We start from the raw sequence: 7,500 nt of genomic DNA, 5'->3' as shown, positions 1-7,500 counted from the left end.
TATAGTTTATATAGGAAAGATTAATTTTAATGTTGTTACTGTTCTTAAAATATTTTAATTTTCCTAGTTTCCTTTCCTCACTGGGCTATTTTCCCTGTTGGAGCCCCTCGGTTTATAGCATCCTGCCTTTCCAACTAGAGTTGTAGCTTAGCAAGTAATAATAATAATAATAATAATAATAATAATAATAATAATAATAATAATAATAATAATAATAATAATTGCACATTCGAAAGGATGCAGATTTCTCAACAACAACAAACGCAGCCATTTCTAGTCCACGGCAGGACAAAGGCCTCAGACATGTCCTTATATAAATCTGGAGTTTGGCCATTCCATCACTACTTTACTCTAATCGCTCACAGCAAACTTTTTGTTTTTAAATTTTGCTTTCAATTTTAAATATGATAGATTTTATATTTCATATTTCTCTAAATATATTCTCAATATCCTTCATTTTTTTTTTTACTTAAAAACATATTTAACAAACAACAAATGCTGTTGTTTCTAGTTCACTGCAGGATAAAGGCCTCATATATGTCTTTATTCATTGCGGATTTTTGATGGTGGGAGACTAGTCTGGTCGCTCACAGTAAACCAACCTAGTTCGGGTGGCCCTGACTAGTACAGTTTTGCTGATCATGGCGATACACAAACCCTTTCACAGTGTTTAGGTATCTCCACCCAGAAAGAAATAATATGCATGTATATATATATATATAAATAAACATATACAGTATATATACACACATATATATATGTATATATATATATATATATATATATATACATATGTATATATATATATATATATATATATTCTGTGTATATATATATATATATATATATATATATATATATATATATATATATATATATATATATATGTATATATATGTATATATATATATATATATATATATATATATATATATATATATATATATATATATATATATATATATATATATATATATATATATAAATAAAATGGAAACAATGAAAGCGTCATTTACTTCACACCTTTTCCAAATAAATGTTATTTCTTATATACTTCAAGATTGACGTAGCAGAGTTGAAGTTGCAAATGATTGGTTATATTTTTCTAAGGGTAGTTTTTTTTAGAATAATATTTTGTAGAATTGTATGCATACGATTCTTGAATTTCACAATATATACTTTTTATATAAATTCCAATTATTTCTATTTACTAGTAATATTTATCTAAATTGATTCCATTCAGGTTATTATTCCTAGGTATTTGTCGTTAAGCGTTCAATACTTAACGTTTCATTTTTGTGTATTAAAAACTTTTCATTTTTACGTATTTGAAAGCATTCCATAATTGCATATTTAAAATTGTTTAAATTTTGCGTATTTAAAAACGTTTCATTTTTGTGTATTTAAAATCGTTTAAATTTTTTTATATTTGAAAACATTCCATATATAATTGCATATTCAAAAACTTTTCATTATTGCGTATTTAAAAACGTTTAATTTTTGCGTATTTAAAAACGTTTAATTTTTGTGCATTTGAAAACATTCCATAATTGTATATTTGAAAACGTTTCATTTTTGCGTATTTAAAAACGTTTCATTTATGCGTATTTAAAAAAGTTTAATTTTTGCGTATTTAAAAACGTTTCATTTTTGAATATTTAAAAACGTGTAATTTTTGTGCATTTGAAAACATTCCATAATTGCATATTTCAAAACGTTTTATTTTTGCGTATCTAAAAACGCTTCATTTTTGCGTATTTAAAAAACGTTTAATTTATATTTATTTGGAAATGTTTCATTTTTGCGTATTTGAAGTAATTGATAAGTGTACATAAGTCCATTTTTTATCAGTGGCACAAGCATGGATACATTATTATCATTGTTACTATTATCATCATAGTCAATATTTATAACAAGCTAAGCTACAACACTAGTTTAAAAAGCAGTGTTATACCAAGACTCCTATATGATAAACGTAAAGTATATAATTTCTTGAATTAATATGTTGATTAGCAAAAAAAAAAAAAATATATATAATTCATTTATATCTTATCCATTATTATTATTATTATTATTATTATTATTATTATTATTATTATTATTATTATTATTATTATTATTATTTTCATTATGATTATTAGTGTAAGTTTTAGAATATCACTAAGCGTTATAGGTTTTATTATTGAAATTAGGAATTATGGGAAAGCGGTATCTATTATAAAAATAAGAATAAATATTTCAAATTGATTGCCATAAGGCATATCTATTTCCAGTACAAGTCGGAGGGTTTTCCGGTAGCTGAATTTGTAATAATGTGTTGTGTTTTTGTATAAGTTTTCATTACTTTAAGGTGTGATAATTTTCCTACGTTTTGGAAGTTTACAACAAATTACAATATTAACAAAATTTTTATAATTATTATTATTATTATTATTATTATTATTATTATTATTATTATTATTATTATTATTATTATAAAAAAAGCAAGATGGAATATAAAGAGACTAGAATATATATATATATATATATATATATATATATATATATATATATATATATATATATATATTCATAGAAAATATATATACGTTCATTGATATTATTATTTTTGGAATACACACGCAAAGATATGCTCTATCATCTAGGATACATACATACATATATATCATATATATATATATATATATATATATATATATATATATATATATATATATATATATATATATATATATATATATATATATATATTATCTATAATACTAGTACTACTACTACTGATAATAATAATTATAGTATTGATAATAATAATTGTCATGATGTTATTATTATTATTATTATTATTATTATTATTATTATTATTATTATTATTATTATTATTATTATTATTACATGCGCTATCATCTAGATAATATATATATACTATTACCACTACTACTACTACTACTACTACTACTACTACTAGTAATAATAATAATAATAATGATAATAATAATAATAATAATGATCATTATGCTTATTCATTATTATTATTATTATTATTATTATTATTATTATTATTACACGTATAAACAATTGAAATTACATTAATAGTAGTAAAACAGAAACTATGTTTTACAGGGCAATGCATTTTTTAAATAAAAGATCATGCATAAAGTTCTACAGTGTTTTATATATATATATATATATATATATATATATATATATATATATATATATATATATATATATATATATATATATATATATATATACATACATATATATATACAAATCTGTAATTTATTTACAACGTCCGCTCTGTAGCCTACTGTTAAATATTTTTATAAATAGATATGTAATGAAATTAATATATATATATATATATATATATATATATATATATATATATATATATATATATATATATATATATATATATATATATATATATATATATACATACATACATACATACATATATATATATATATATAATATATATATATATATATATATATATAATGTTACATATATATGTATGTGTGTGCGTGTAGGTTATATAAAACTAAAATCTAAACTTATTCTCAAACTACCAAAAAAAAAAAAAAATAAAATAAAAAAAAAATGGCGATAATTGTTAAAATATTTAGGTAACATAAAACGATGATTTTGTGCTTGGCTGGACACAATCTCTTGTTAGTATTTCCCTCGCTTTGTTATTGCTACCACACAACAGTAAAATAAGCCTACATGGTAGGCTTTAAAAATGGATTAAAAAGAGAAAAAAAAATCACAAAAGGTTTTTTTTTTTTTTTCATGTGGTTAACGTTATTTAGGTCATTAGAAGGGCAATTTTTTATTGAAGTAAAAATAACGTTGCGTTCCGATGAGCGTATTATTATTATTATTATTATTATTATTATTATTATTATTATTATTATTATTATTATTATTATTATTATTGTGGGCGTTGTTTTTTTATTATCATTATTTTTATTATTCTCTTATTATTTTATTATTATTATTATTATTATTATTTTTATTGTTATTACTATTTTTATTATTATCAATATTATTATTATCTTTATCATTATTATTATCATTATTATTATTATCAATATTATTTTATAATAATAATAATTATTATTATTTTGATAGAAGACCCTCTTTAAGGCCAGTTTATTTGAAAACAATGGCTGCCTTAGTATCATTAATTTTGTTGTCTATTTTCTCAATAGCTCGAATAATCTTCTCTGTATTACTGCGTTTTGCCAGTAACTGAGAAAACGTGATCGGGCAAACATCATTTTTCATTATTATTATTATTATTATTATTATTATTATTATTATTATTATTATTATTATTATATGCTAAGCTACAACCCTAGTTGGAAAAGCAGGATGCTATAAGCCCAGGGGCCCCAACAGGGAAAATAGCCCAGTGAGGAAAGGAAATAAGGAAAAATAAAATATCTTAGGAATAGTAACAATATTCAAATAAATATTTTCTATTTAAACAATAAAAACTGGGAAGTCAAAACCATTAAGTCCAAGTTGAGTATTTAATGCAAAGTTAACAATTTATGTATTGAAAAACCATTATCAGCTACACGTTTCTATTATTATTATTATTATTATTATTATTATTATTATTAATATTATTATTATTATTCTTATGGCTTCATATATTCCTTCGTAATAGATTTTGTTATTTTCTAAGCTCTATATAACTATTTGAAAAACAGCCTAAATGAAAATGTATATCAAGAAATAGTTGTGTCGAATATAATTATTATTATTATTATTATTATTATTATTATTATTGTTATTATTATTATTGTTATTATTATTATTGTTTTTATTATTATTATTATTATTATTATTATTATTATTGTTATTATTATTATTAAAATTAATATTACGAGCTAAGCTACAACCCTAGTTGGAAAAGCAAGAGGTGCTATAAGTCCAAGGGCTCCAGCATTGGAAAATAATTACCAAGTAAAAAAAAAAAGAAAAAAAAATAAATAAAAAATAAAGGAAATATGAAGGGCATAGAAATTGAATATTGTTCGCAGGCTAATGACTCAGAAGACAAGAAGTATCAGTATTTATTAAGATTGTGATGTAGGCTACGTATTGCTATAAAATTTGATTAGGCATTTAATTTAACACCAGTTTTCTTTTTATAGATATTCTTAGTAAAAGTTTGTTATCAGAGCTCAGACGAATAATGAATTTGCATATATACCGATAAAGTTTAATGACGTTTCCAAATAATGTTTTATTATATTAATAGCGGAATTTATTGATTGGATAAATATGGGAACGTAATTAGGATTTTTAAATACTGACCCGCAATTATTTAATAATAATAATAATAATAATAATAATAATAATAATAATAATAATAATAATAATAATAATAATAATAATAATGTTTATTGGACAAAAAATATTTAAATACAAAGATTTACAAAAAGAAAAAAAAAGACTCGGTCCAAGCCCATGTGGAGCAGAATGATAAATACGTTTCATGTAAATAAAATAGGATTTAAAGATTATATTTAAAAAGTATTCACGATTTGATATATTTTTCATTTAAAGAAGATAGTTAGGTGAATAGTAAAAATAAAAAAAAAATATTTAGGTGAATAGTAAAAATTTTAATAAAGATATTTAGGTGAAGAGGAAAAATTTAAAAAAAGATATTTAGGTGAATAGTAAATATTTTGATAAAGATATTTAAGTGAAGAGTAAACATTTTAATAAAGATATTTAGGTGAATAGTAAACATTTTAAAAAAGATATTTAGGTGAAGATTAAACATTTTAATAAAGATATTTAGGTGAAGAGTAAACATTTTAAAAAAGATATTTAGGTGAATAGTAAAAATTTTAAAAAAGATATTTAGGTGAATAGTAAAAATTTTAATAAAGATATTTAGGTGAAGAGTAAAATTTTAATAAAGATATTTAGGTGAATAGTAAAAATTTTAATAATGATATTTAGGTGAATAGTAAAAATTTTAATGAAGATATTTAGGTGAATAGTAAAAATTTTAAAAAAGATATTTAGGTGAATAGTAAAAATTTTAATAAAGATATTTAGGTGAAGAGTAAAAATTTTAATAAAGATATTTAGGTGAATAGTAAAAGATTTTAAAAAAGATATTTAGGTGAATAGTAAACATTTTAAAAAAGATATTTAGGTGAATAGTAAAAAATTTAAAAAAGATATTTAGGTGAATAGTAAAAATTTTAATAAAGATATTTAGGTGAATAGTAAAAGATTTTAAAAAAGATATTTAGGTGAATAGTAAACATTTTAAAAAAGATATTTAGGTGAATAGTAAAAAATTTAAAAAAGATATTTAGGTGAATAGTAAAAATTGTAAATATAGTAGATGTAAAATTATAATTATTCATGTATATATACGATGATGTATTTATTTTATAAATTATAAGATTGTAAATGTGTATTTAAAAATAAAAAAAAGATAATAATAATTTCCGGTTTGCAAGCGGGAAAAGTCATATATTTTAAACATGGGCTGCGATTTCCATTAGCTATATGCAGAATCAACTAATCGACCGGAAGTAATAATAATAATAATAATAATAATAATAATAATAATAATAATAATAATAATAATAATCATAATCATAATAATAATAATAATAATGATAATAATAATAATAATAATCTTTATTTCAGCAAAAGCCATATACAGTGTTACAATAAGGGTACAGTGATCTTACACTTTTGACATCGGTAATAAAAAAAAAGATGAGATATGCAATAATATCAGTGATATATTAATAGGATTGTAATCCTTCAAACACACGTTTTAGCACCGTCAGGAATAAGACAAACGATGTATTTTGTTAAAGGTTTTATAGTTTATATAGGAGATATTTATTTTAATCTTGTTGCTCTTCTTAAAATATTTTATTTTTCTTTGTTTTCTTTCCTCACTGAGCTATTTTCTTCGTTGGATCCCCTGGGCTTATAGCATGCAGCTTTTCCTTCTAGGATTGTAGCTTAGCAAATAATAATAATAATAATAATAATAATAATAATAATGTATGATAAATTGTAGTTATTATAAAATTTACTACACCACGATTGATGCAGTTATTTTCAAAGTTATGTCTCTCTTTTTTTTTTTGGTAATTATCACCTCAGTTATCAGAGTAAAACGCACTAACCTTTGGTCTGTGGAAGAGAATATCATCAAAGAGGATGTATGATACATTGTAGTTATTATAAAATATACCACACCACGATTGATGCAGTTATTTTCGAAGTTATCGCTCACTATTATTTTTAGTAATTAATAACTCGATTAGAGTAAAACGCACTAACCTTTGGTCTATGGAAGAGAATGTCATCAATGAGGAAGGACGTGGGTTGAGCGGGAACTAGAAGCCGTGTCCAGCAGACGAGGTTCTCTCTTCTCTCGGAGGAGCTCCATGTTCGAGTCTCCTTCGTCAGTAGATAGATTTACAATCTCTT

The sequence above is a fragment of the Palaemon carinicauda genome, chromosome 1 (genome assembly GCF_036898095.1).
Source record: "Palaemon carinicauda isolate YSFRI2023 chromosome 1, ASM3689809v2, whole genome shotgun sequence".
Classification (NCBI taxonomy): Eukaryota; Metazoa; Arthropoda; class Malacostraca; order Decapoda; family Palaemonidae; genus Palaemon; species Palaemon carinicauda.
The sequence above is the reverse complement of the archived record's forward strand: the minus strand, read 5'-3'. Positions refer to the sequence as shown.